Source organism: Lissotriton helveticus, chromosome 10 (assembly GCF_964261635.1).
Source record: "Lissotriton helveticus chromosome 10, aLisHel1.1, whole genome shotgun sequence".
Classification (NCBI taxonomy): Eukaryota; Metazoa; Chordata; class Amphibia; order Caudata; family Salamandridae; genus Lissotriton; species Lissotriton helveticus.
In genome coordinates, this window is record NC_136071.1 from 1021807685 (window position 1) to 1021820727 (window position 13043).

Below are 13043 nucleotides of genomic sequence, written 5' to 3' on the forward strand. Positions count from 1 at the left end.
TCTATATAGGCAACACTGAAATCCTGAATCCCAGACAGGACCCGGTTGACATCCTCTGGATGGTGACAGCGGCATTCTGTAACCCAAAGGGCATCACCCAAAATACTTGAAGTGGCAATCTGGAGTGAAAAATGTAGAACTCTCCTTAGCCCTCTTGGTTAAGGTAATCTGCCATTACGCTGGCATCAGGTCACATGAACTCAGGAACTCGACAGCTCATCACCACTTGATGAGTTCCTCAGCTCGGGGGATGGGGTCAGCATCAGTGTTGGTCATTGATTTGAGCCTCCAGTAGTCCACACAGACTAGTTCACTCAGTTTTGGTGTGGTGCTCAGTTTTTTGGCCTTAGGTACCATAATCACTGGACTGGACCAATGGCTGAAGGAGTGCTCAATCACCCCTAACTCTAGCATCTTGGAGACTACCTCGTTCATGCTGGGTCTCACTTTGTAAGACAGCCAGTATATTTGTTTTTTGACAAGGATGCTTTCTCTGAGGTCAATGTTGTGGGTTCACCAAGTGGTGAGCCCTAGGGTATGGGAGAAAAGAGAGGTGCCCTTAGCAAGTGACAAAAGTCCCTCTGTTGTTCTAGGTTCAGGTGGGGAAGAGGACACCTCCTTCCACTGACCCATCCTTCTCCTTTAAATACAAGAGTTTGGGGAGAGGTTCACTCTTCTCTTCTACCCCATCATCCGTCACCTGGAGGATGGTTATCTTTGAACCTCTTGAAGTGGAGTGTGAGGCAGTTGACATATCGGACCTTTAAAGGTTTCCTGGGGAATGAGCGGTCCACCAGGTAGGTGACCTCCCCCTTTCGCTCCTTTACCTCATGGGGCCCGTTCTACCGGTCCTGCAAGGCCCTGGGCTCCATCATCCACACTTTCTGACAAGGCTGAAACTCAACCAGAGTGACCTTCTGATCATACCAGAGTTTCATAACTTCCTGGCTGACTTTCAAGTTCTCAGTGGTGTTCTTCCAGGACCATTTCTACTGAGTTCTGAGAGCCAACAGGTAGCTGACTACATTCTGGGGTGGGGGATTCTTGGGAGCTTGCTCCCACCTCTCCTCCACAGGCTACGATGCCCTCTGAGAGCGTGACCTTAGACGTTCAAAGGGATTGAACCCATTTCACTTCAGAGGCACTTCTCTGTAAGCAAACATGCATTGCAAAAGGACATCCCACTTCCACCTCAAGGACTCTGACAGACCCATTATCATACCTTTGAGAGTCATGTTTGAACCTGCCTATTAGTCTGGGGATGATATGGTGTGGAAAACATATAAGTTACTCCACACCCGTCCCACATGAACTTCATGTACTCTGATATGAAGTTGGTAACCCTGGTCAGATACCAGCTACTTGAGGAACCCCACTCGGATAAAGATTCTCATCAGTGCCCTGATCACTGTAGGTGCTCTCATTATCCTCAGAGGTATTGCCTCAGAGTACCGAGTGGCATGGTCAACCAAGACCAGATTAAACCTTTTGCCGAGGGCAGTTTTGGATTCCAGTGGCCCCACAATGTCAATGGCCACCCACTCAAAGGGGTGGCTACAACAGGAAGCTTAACCAGAGGGAGCCTTCCACTTCCCCCCTGTCTTTCAACCAGCCTGGCAGGTAAAACAAGACCTGCAGGCTGTGTCTAAGCTCAATCTCATCCAAAGGCGTGCCTAAGGCAAGCCCGTTTGCGCCCGTCAGAGCTAAGGCAGGGCTCAGGGCGAGCCACGCTGCTGGTTCAGCCCTCAGTCATAATAAAGGCACTTGCTTTCAGTACTCCAGTGTGGTGTTAAAATCTTTAAGAGACCCTTGCTGCCCCTCTTTTACTGTTACACATGAAGGACCCGAGAGTACCATTGCTTGTTCCGACTGTGGGTTTCTTCCATCTATCAAGCTCCCCTCGGATACTCTGTGTGTCGGCCCCTGCTCTCAGGACTATATTAGAGCTTGCCTCAATAATACTAGATCTCTGAGGAAGCATCATGCTGGCATTGCAGATCTGGTCTTGGATAATGATCTAGATCTACTGTTTATTACCGAGACCTGGCTTAATGCGTTCTCCAATCCTATCGTTGCTTTGGCCACCCCCTCCGGATATAAAATACATCGTGCAGATCACCCAGTTGGGAGAGGGGGGCCTGGCCATTCTATACAGAGAACGCTGGTCTCTCCATATAGAAACATCTAGTATTTGGGGAGGCTGTAAGGCTATGGATTTTAGTTTACAATTATCTCCCCACTTTACATTGGGAGGGTCTTTATTATATCGACCACTGGGACCAGCGGGTGCTTTTTTCGAATCCTGTGGAGACGCTCTGGCGGATAGAGTTCTACGGTTCTCCAACTACTTACTCCTGGGGGATTTTAATATCCATCTCGACCTCATGGAGTCGGATGACTCCGCATCTTTCCTGGATATCCTCTATCAGGCCCTGCTCTCCCAATGGGTGACAGTTCCGACCCATCAAGGGGGGTCATATTCTAGATCCTATCTGTGCTAACTTCCCTGTGCTGGTCAGGACGCCACTTCCGGTCGCCTGGTCAGATCACTTTCCTATATTCTTCTCCTGGGCCGTCCAGCGACAGCCGCTACCAGCCAGCTGCCATCGTGCCCCCACTGCCAGGAAGCTGGATGCAGGGCTATTTAGTGGCCATCTGGCGGCCTCGCGCCCGCTTCTTTCAGGCGATCTACAGGACAATGTTACAACATTTTCCAGCTGGATCAGGGGGTCAGTCACTGCCCTGTCGGCCTCGGGTCACCGCAAGATGGGGAGTGAGGCTCCTTCAAAGCCTTGGTTTACCTCGGAGCTGAAGACGCTAAAGCATGCCTGCAAGGTTTTGGAGAGAGCATGGCGGGCCAGCGGCTATTGCTCCACTGCTAAACAGGCCCTTAGAGTCAAACAAAAAATGTATTACTCAGCTATCGAGATAGCCAAAGGCCAGCATTTTGCTACCCGCATTGACCGGGCTAACAACAATTCCAAGGATATCTTCGCCATTGTGCAGAGTTTCGTACCCGCCCCCCCCGAGCCCAGGAGGCGGTTGTCCCGTCTTCTGACAACTGGTGTAATACTTTAGCGAAGCACTTTAGGGATAAGATTACGGACATTCAAAAATCCTTTCTGAAAATCTCCAAGCCGACCTTGACTGTCCCGCTGGGGAGTCAGGAGAGGGATTCAGTTCATCTCCTCTCGGCTTTTAGTCCGGTGGACTTATTGTCCTCGCTCAGAATTCTCAGAGCATTGAAATCGGGCTCACCTAAAGACCCTTGTGCGGCTAGGCTCTTGGCCGAGATGTCTGATACGATCAACCCGGAAGTCAATCTACTGGTTAATCAGTCGCTTCGTGAGGCCTGTGTACCGCCTTCATGGAAGCAGGCTCTTATACGGCCTCTTCTTAAGAAGCCGACCCTGGACCCATTGCTTCCTGCCAATTACCGGCCTATCTCGCTCTTGCCTAGTTTGGCTAAAGTGTGCGAGAAGGCAGTCATATCTCAGCTTACCAACTATGTTCAAACAGCAGGTCTGCTGCACCCTGCGCAATCGGGGTTTCGTGCTTCTTTCAGTACGGAGTCAGCACTGCTGGAGGTGGCAGAGACTATACGTGACTGCCTGGATGCCGGTGGGAGAGCAGCTTTGGTTATGCTGGATCTCTCGGCGGCATTCGATACGGTGCCCCACTCCCTCCTTCTAGCTCGCCTAACAGAAATCGCATTGTGGGTTCAGCATGGAGCTGGGTTAGATCCTTCTTGGAGGATAGATCACAGCAAGTATGGCTGCCCCCCTGTGCCTCGGCGCCGACGCCTCTGTCCACTGGTGTTCCGCAGGGGTCCTCACTTAGCCCCCTTTTGATTAACATCTATGTGACTCCGCTGGTTTATCTGGCGGAGTCCTTGGGGGCTAAGGTGATGGCCTATGCAAATGATACGCAGCTTTTGTTCTCCTGGAAACGGGGTGATGTCTCGTTCAGTGCGGTGCAGCACTGTCTTTCTTCTGTGTTTTGTTGGTTGGCAAGTGCACAGTTGAAGTGTAATGAAGAAAAATCGGAGGTACTCCTGTTCGGCTCGTTTCCAGGGGATTTTAGAGCCAGGTTGTGGCCGTCTGAATATCCGCACCCTATGTCAGAGAAGGGCATTGCCAAGAATCTGGGGGTTTGGTTCGAGGAAAACTTAAATTTTGCAACCGGTGAAGAAGTAAACAGGGACATGTTTTGGCACCCTGAAAATTCTGAGGAAGTTTCTCCCACTCTTGCCTGCCGGTGCCAAAGAGACGGTTGTCCGGGCTCTGATCTTGTCCCGCCTGGACTTTGCTAACGCCCTCCTGGTGGGTTGTCCGGGTTATTTGACAAAGAAACTGCAGGTAGTCCAGAATGCAGTGGCCAGATTACTTCTGGGACTATCTTCAAGACAGAGTGTCCGCATCCACCTACGTCACCTGCACTGGCTCCCAGTTGAGTCCCGGCACAAATTTAAAATGCTGTCCATGGTCCATCGGGCCCTGCATTGGTTGGGCCCGATCTACCTGCAGAATCGCTTTGTCTTTTACAAACCGGCTAGACAATTGCGATCCTCTGATCAGTTCTTAATACAGAACCCTCGCTTTAATCGCCAGAGGCTGGGTGGGTGTTCTTTCACCCACAAAGCAGGCCTAGCCTGGAACTCGCTTCCATTGGCCCTTAGGAGGGTGCAGGACCTGGTATCTTTTAAGAAGAAATTAAAAACTTTGCTTTTTTGAGGTTATTTGATGAGAGTGTGGTAGGCTTTCTGGAACTAGTGCCGGGATACTTTGAGCAGCTCTGCGCTCTACAAATTCAATATAACCATGCTCTGTGCCATTTATCTTTTTAGCAGGTGCCGGTGCCATTTTTCCAGGCTCAAGGTCTAGATTTTCCTCTCAGGCTGTCATGGACTGTGTGGTCAGGCATACCGACTCAGACAACCCTAATATCTTTAAGTGGGACCAGATCTCCACCTTCTTCCAGATGGTGTGCGGCATATCATTACCAAGCAGACAATCTACAGGCTGAAGTCACAGCTACTGTTAAGGAACCAACTATGTTGAAACGGCAGGTCTGCTGAACCCTGCGCAATCGGGGTTTCGTGCTTCTTTCAGTACGGAGTCAGCACTGCTGGAGGTGGCGGAGGCTATACGTGACTGCCTGGATGCCGGTGGGAGAGCAGCTTTGGTTATGCTGGATCTCTCTGCAGCATTCGATACGGTGCCCCACTCCCTCCTTCTAGCTCGCCTAACAGAAATCGCATTGTGGGTTCAGCATGGAGCTGGGTTAGATCCTTCTTGGAGGATAGATCACAGCAAGTATGGCGGCTCCCATGTGCCTCGGCGCCGATGCCTCTGTCCACTGGTGTTCCGCAGGGGTCCTCACTTAGCCCCCTTTTGATTAACATCTATGTGACTCCACTGGTTTATCTGGCGGAGTCCTTGGGGGCTAAGGTGATGGTCTATGCGGATGATACGCAGCTTTTGTTCTCCTGGAAACGGGGTGATGTCTCGGTCAGTGCGGTGCAGCACTGTCTTTCTTCTGTGTTTTGTTGGTTGGCAAGTGCACAGTTGAAGTGTAATGAAGAAAAATCGGAGGTACTCCTGTTCGGCTCGTTTCCAGGGGATTTTAGAGCCAGGTTGTGGCCATCTGACTATCCGCGCCCTATGTCAGAGAAGGGCCTTGCCAAGAATCTGGGGGTTTGGTTCGAGGAAAATTTAAATTTTGCAACCCAGGTGAAGAAGTAAACAGGGACATGTTTTGGCACCCTGAAAATTCTGAGGAAGTTTCTCCCCCTCTTGCCTGCCAGTGCCAAAGAGACTGTTGTCCGGGCTCTGATCTTGTCCCGCCTGGACTCTGCTAACGCCCTCCTGGTGGGTTGTCCGGGTTATTTGACAAAGAAACTGCAGGTAGTCCAGAATGCAGTGGCCAGATTACTTCTGGGACTATCTTCAAGACAGAGTGTCCGCATCCACTTACGTCACCTGCACTGGCTCCCAGTTGAGTCTCGGCACAAATTTAAAATGCTGTCCATTGTCCATCGGGCCCTGCATGGGTTGGGCCGGATCTACCTGCAGAATCGCTTTGTCTTTTACAAACCGGCTAGACAATTGCGATCCTCTGATCAGTTCTTAATACAGAACCCTCGCTTTAATCGCCAGAGGCTGGGCGGGTGTTCTTTCACCCACAAAGCAGGCCTAGCCTGGAACTCGAATCCATTGGCCCTTAGGATGGTGCAGGACCCGGTATCTTTTAAGAAGAAATTAAAAACTTTGCTTTTTTGAGGTTATTTGATGAAAGTGTGGTAGGCTTTCTGGAACTAGTGCCGGGATACTTTGAGCAGCTCTGCGCTCTAAAAATTCAATACAACCATGCTCTGTGCCATTTATCTTTTTAGCAGGTACCGGTGCCATTTTTCCAGGCTCACGGTCTAGATTTTCCTCTCAGGCTGCCATGGACTGTGTGGTCAGGCATACCCACTCAGACAACCCTAATATCTTTAAGTGGGACCAGATCTCCACCTTCTTCCAGATGGTGTGCGGTATGTCATTACCAAGCAGACAATCTAGAGGCTGAAGTCACAGCTACTGTTAAGGAACCTGAGACCCCCCACCCCCCATTATAGGGAACTAGAGCCACAGGAACCTACTCTTGTGGTTGTCAGCTCATCCAACCTGGTTGAAAACATTGGGGATTACCTGCTCCGAGTACACCAGATGACACCTGACAGAAGTCATACTGGCTCATGTGTCTCTCAGAGTCGCCACCCACTGCCCTTTGATGGCCACCAACTGCCTATACCTTTTAGTATTGCTAGGCATCTGAGTCTTTGGCACATCTCTCAGTCACCCAGGAACACAAGGGTAATGAGTGAACTTCCCCCAATTTTAACTGGGTAATCACCTTACCAAGTGCTACACTGGCCCTCCCTGGTGTCTGGCTACCAGTGGGGTACCATTTTGGGTAAGAAACCTCTCAGGCTAACTATCTCCCTTCTGGTCAGGTTGGAACTGGGAACCATCTGTGGTCACGGTTCACATTATCTTGCAAATAAATTGATCAGGTATAACCCCTTCAGAACTCTTAGATCTGCCAATAAACATCTTCTTATCCCATTCAAGATCCGCACCGCCTGAAATGGCGGGAGATCTTGTTCACATCTTGCCCCCACCCTATGGAACTCCCTCCCTCTGCATCTACTTATGGAGACCGACCATAGAAACGTTCGTGAGGCTCTGAAAACATGGCTGTTCAGAGTTCTCTTCTACCTACCTGCTCTCTTTCGTTCTCCTCCACTGTTTCTCAGATAGGCTAGTGCTTTGAGACCTTTGGGTGAAATGTGTGCTTAACAAAATCTTATAACATAACATAAATATTTTTCCAGTGAGACTTGTTGGGAGGCCTTTTGGGACTTTTTGCTTTTCTTTTTGTCTCTACCCTCTTTCTTCTAATGGGTACTCTGCCCATGCTTACGATGATTCACACCAGGTGGCTTATTAGACACTCTGTTCTTGACACAGAGTTGTGTCTCTTTTCCAAGCTCTCTCAGTGAAGAAGCTTGCTTTGAATCAGGTGTAAAGCAAGTATTGACAACACATACGCTCTCCAAATAAGATCATACAGCCCCTCATAATCACTCGTTTTGCTGTCCTTTACCCAAATATGCAGTGCCTTTCTGAAGTAATAAATGAAATCCACACATGACTAGGTTGACAGCATTAAGCTGTCCCTAAATCTTGCTTGTTACTTCTTTGAGGTCAGTCCAAATTTGGTGACAAGAATGACTTTCATGGGAACATACTTCATATGGTCATCTACCTCTAATGTCAGCAGGGTATGCCTCCCCAACATAGGCATATGTTTCCAGAGACTCACCCTCCCCTCAATCCTCTTCTGGAACGCTATGAATCCTTACGTCTACCTGAGAAGTTGAAAAACATTTGTCTGTGTCACCCCCCCCCCCCACCTCCCCCCCACACCCCCACACCACATAGATAGGTATCAGATCTTTAGGGAGGTGGACCTTTCAGTTTCCACAGGACACTGATTTCTGACTGCCACCATTGCTGCTGGACTATGCGATTTGCTTGGCTTTCAAGTCCAGCTCCTTCAAACTCTCTTTCTAAGCTAACAGAAGTTTCTTTTCTATCAAGGCACTGTCGGCATTGACCTTCATCTCCTCTGCAGCCAACTTCAACTTGGCCAGCTACATTTTGAGCTCCCTCTAATCTCGTCAGTCCTCCAGCTCTTCAGAGGACAAGTTGTAGGAAGACACACTGCTCCCTGCCCTGGCAGAGACCTCACTCCTGTGAGCATGTTTTCCTCCTACTTCTGCTGCTGCAGCTTTGGGCCTATGGCCAGAAAATTTCCTTCCACATCCTCCATGTCCACTTCCTCATCCTCAGCAGTATTTTCTTCCTGTTCTTCTGTTGCATCCTTCACCAACCTGATCTCCTCAAAGACTCTAAGGGCTATTTGAAAGGTCACTTTGGTAGCCATCTTTCCTACATTCAGCCCTTGCTCCCTGCATAGTCTCTTCAGCTCTGTCATCTTGAGGTGAGGTTGTCAATGCTGCTCGGTTCCAACTGCAATGTAGCAAGAACTTTAGTATCAGTAATTACCCATTACGCTAGTGATGCAAAATAAAAAAAATAATATTATGCCAGCTTGAGTAGTTTAAGGCAAACATCTTACAGCTGGAGCACACGAACAATGAACTATGAGAAAGCGTGTTGTGCCTCTGTAGTTCACACAGAAGGTCAGCTAACTGACCCTTGGAGTCACTCTGGTTAGCCTGGGATGAAGGCAAGCAGGTCCAGCCTTTCTTCTCAGACAGCAAGGCAATCCTTCAAGCAGCAGGACAGTCCTCTAGCAGCAAGGTAATCCTTCTTCTATAACTTCCAAATGTCAAGGAGTATTCTGTTGAGTGGCTTAGGGGGTCCAAGAATTATACTTGATACAAGCCTTTGTGTGTGCAGGAGGCAAAGACATTTCAAGTGTTAAATGAGCTGGGTACAACTTCTCACAGGCCACTGTGCCAGAATGGCCCTTCTGCCAACACATTAGCCCCTTTGTGTTACTGTCTGGAAACAATACACAAACCCTAACAGCAGGATCATTCACAGTCATGGGGCCCAGGACAGTGGTAGAAGGCACAAATGGTTGGGGCAAGAAAATTGCAACATTCTAAAAGTGAAATTTTCAGACTTGTGACTTAAATCTGACTTTACCATTAAAGAGGATTTTAAATCACAATTCATTTGAGTGTAAACAGCCTCTCTCTATCTGCTCCCAATCTAAAGTTAGCACTTATTAAATGTAATACGGTAAACCAGTGTTTGTCAACGGGAGAGATGGGCCTTATAACAGTAAAACATTATTTTAGGGCATTTTCACTTCCAGGACATGTAAAACTTAAATACACATGACTTACTTTTTAAATACAATGCACCCTCCGCTATAAGCCTTTAGGGCAGGATTCTTCAACGAGTAGCTCATAAGCTACTGGTAGCTATTCAGCTGCCTGGAAGTAGCTGTTCTGTGTGCAACCCCACTTACTAAATGTGAAGCTTTTGCATGGGTGAATATATGAAATCCAAAGTTAAAAAGTATGCATATGAGATGAAATTGTGTGTTTTTCAGAACTTATAAACTGGTTTTTGGAACTAATGGTTGGGTTTCCAAAATATATTTAAAACTGATATTTGAGTGATAAGTCATGTGGCTTTCAGGAGACTTATTACTAACAGTGCATCCTTGAAGCTCTGGTTTAGCAGCTATGGCTGTTATGAGTTACCCATGTAAAGGCATTCCAAATAAACTAAGCCTTTTTACACTATGCTGCTGGTAGTATTCTTGCAAAGAGTGGCCACTTTTTAATACTATCTGATGTGGTCACCGTTACAAAACTATTAATAGTAGCTCATGATGATTTTCATTGAACAAAAGTAGACCCCTGCTTTAGGGCCTACCTTAGGGGTGACATAAGTATTTAAAAGGAAGATTTAGGCCTTGCAAAAGGTTTATCCGCCAGGTCTAAATGCAGGTTTAAAACTGCACTACTAGCCGCAGTGGTAGGCCAGAGACAAGTTTTAAAAGGCTATGAGTGCTGCAAGCCTACTAGTAGCATTTGTTTTACAGTCCCTGAGTACAGGTAGGGATGTACAAGTAAATTAAATGTTCCAATTAGCTGTAGGTCAATTTTACTATGTTTGAAGGAGAAAAAACAAGCACTTCAGCACTGGTTAGCAGTGGTAAAGGGCACATAGTCCTGACGTCAACAAAAATTAACTCACCAAACAAGAGGGCCGAAGGCAAAAAGTTTTGGGGGAATACCCCACCAATTATGTTAGTTCTAACAGTTATTGGTTCTAAACTTGTTCAATTGCTATGATTAGTATTAATATGCTAAACAAGTGCATTTCTTTTTCTAGAATTTCAAGAATTCCAGACTGATGAGGAGGAGGTCAAGTACCATCCTGTGGAGGTCAAGTACCATCCTTGTGAGGGGGATCAAGCGGATGCTGGGACGAGCGGTAGGTCACTTCTGTTTCTTAATGAGAACTGCTGCATTTGTTAAGGTATTCATTCCTTGCTTCGAAGCCTGTATACCAATCCTGTTTAAGTTATCCATCTTCCTATGTTTCTGTCTCAACCTCTCTACCAAAAAAATGTCCAGTATTTGTAAAGCGCACAGCTATCTCCGGAAAGGTGTCCTGGTGCTGGGAGCCATCGGTTAGATTATGTGAGCTACTGCCCAGAGTCACATGGTGCTGGGCTGAACTGCCACCGGGATCAAACTGTGAGCCCCAGGGTCCGGAGTCAGTCGCCCTGGCCACTGCGCCACACCAAAGTAATTGGGAGAAGACAAGGTTTATTGTCCATTGCCCACTTATACCTACCACCTCCCCATTCTGTCCGAGAGAGCCAACAATCCCAACTCTTCGGATACCACATTTCTCTCACAGTTTTCCCAGAGGATCTTCTACTTGTGGCTTTCATTACACTGTTCAATCTCAACCATCCATTAATCATGTGACTAAGCCTACTACAAATGACCTAACCAGTCCACAAACATGGCCTAACCTGTCCATAGCCAAACCTAAACCTAGCCCAAGCCCTGACATTTAAGAACTTATCAAACAATAATTTGCTCCATAGTCCAGGAATAAGAATACTTGTACCCTTAACGAAGTTGGTGTGGAGGGTGCAGCGTGGGGCTCAGTCTAAACTCATGGCAGGATTAAGGAGGGAAAAAGATAAGAGGAGGGCCATTTGAGTAATTGTAACATGCCCATTGTTGTCTAAAAAAAACATGCTGCCCTGCCAGGTTGGCTGAATGAATGTTGCACAATATTCATAGCAAAACAAATTGCATGGTATAGATATCATGGGCCATATTTTCCTATGGCAATAGATGCATATATTTTGCAGCTAAGTCATTCTTAAATAGCGTATTAAGTGTATAGTGGAAGTGCAACCCCATTATTTCAATTAACTTTTCATAAATTTTAGCAAAAAATAAATGTTTGATTGGGCAGTAGTCATGGATTCACTCATACCACAAATTGTATTATTTAAATTGTGTGTGGGGGATAAAGGCCCTGTGACAAATAATCACATATAAAAATCCCAGTGGCCCAAGGGAACCAGCAAAGGTTTACGACTGTCTGACTATATACGCAAATTTTTGTGGTGAGTAATACAACTGATATTCTTTTTTTCTTTCACTGGATCATCCAGCTACTCCTTCCAGAGCCCAGGTCCCAGAATCACAGCAGGAAATAGCCACACAGCAGCGCCTCCAGAAAATGGAGGCAATTGTGTTGGAGTATCGCCGGCTAGCAATCTTCAAGGAAGAGGAAGAGGATGAGGAAGCTGCCACCACCTTGGAGGCTTCCTCAGGGCACCAGTCAGTGGCTTCCTGGCCACGCCATCCCTGTCACTGTACACAGCCAACATCCCAAGCAGCCCCTCACCCTCCAGCCACAGAAGCCCTCCTGCAGCAAATGTTGCAAAGCTTGGAGGAGGTGAAGCAGGCCCAGTGGGGCATTGTGAGCACTCAGAATGACATTTTAAGGAGGCTGGAGGTCATTGAGGGCCGGCTATATTAGGGAGGATGGCTGTTGAGGGAGGTGAGGGTGGGATGAACAGTTGGGAACGGGGTACTTAGTATAGATTAGTTTTGTGGGGTTTTGAGGTTACGGGAGAGGGGGTGGGGCTGTTGTGGTAGATGAGGGTGGGACTTTACTTTTTTATGTTAATAAATCGTTTTCTTCCATATGTGTATTTTTATTTCTTTCTTAATTTACTACAAGCCATTAATGGTTAGTGTAGCATCTCTTTTAATTAAACAGGGTGTTCCACCAGCATGGTGACTAGAGAGGGCGAGCCCCACAGATGTCTCATCAAAAAACAATTGTAGAAACGTGTCTAAGCCCTTTATCCTATTGTTAGTCTATCTCTTTATCTGAGTTCCTTTGCCAGGTTAGGTGGGTTACCCTACCTCTTCCAGTCTACCCCTCTGCAATCAGTGTGGAAAACTGACCATGACCAACCCTCCACCTCTTTAGCGGATTGATATTATTTTATCTGAGCAGCATCCACGCTCCCAACAGTAATAGTTGTATACTTACTTCCTTTGCTCTATCCTCCATAACTATTAACTACTAATAGTTCCTGCCAACCTAGAGCCAAACAATTCCTCCTTCCCATTCTTAGAACGTATTTTTCTACCTTAGTAGAAAAGATTACGGGGCATATGTAAGAAGCCGTTTGCGAATCGCAAACGGCATTTTGGTATGTATGGGCCACATAGCAAAATAAGGAATCGCAAAAATTGTGATTCCTTATTTTGCTCAAGCATTTAACCTTTTGAATGCTATGGGGATTTTTCCCCTGTGCTGGAAAATCATGATTACCATTATTCATGACGAGCTGGGCTCGTCATGAGCGTAGCAGGAGGCTACTGCATGACGAGCCCAGCTCGTCATGAGCGTCGAAGGGGTTAAGGAATCACAATTTTGCTATCCCTTAAATGCTATGTA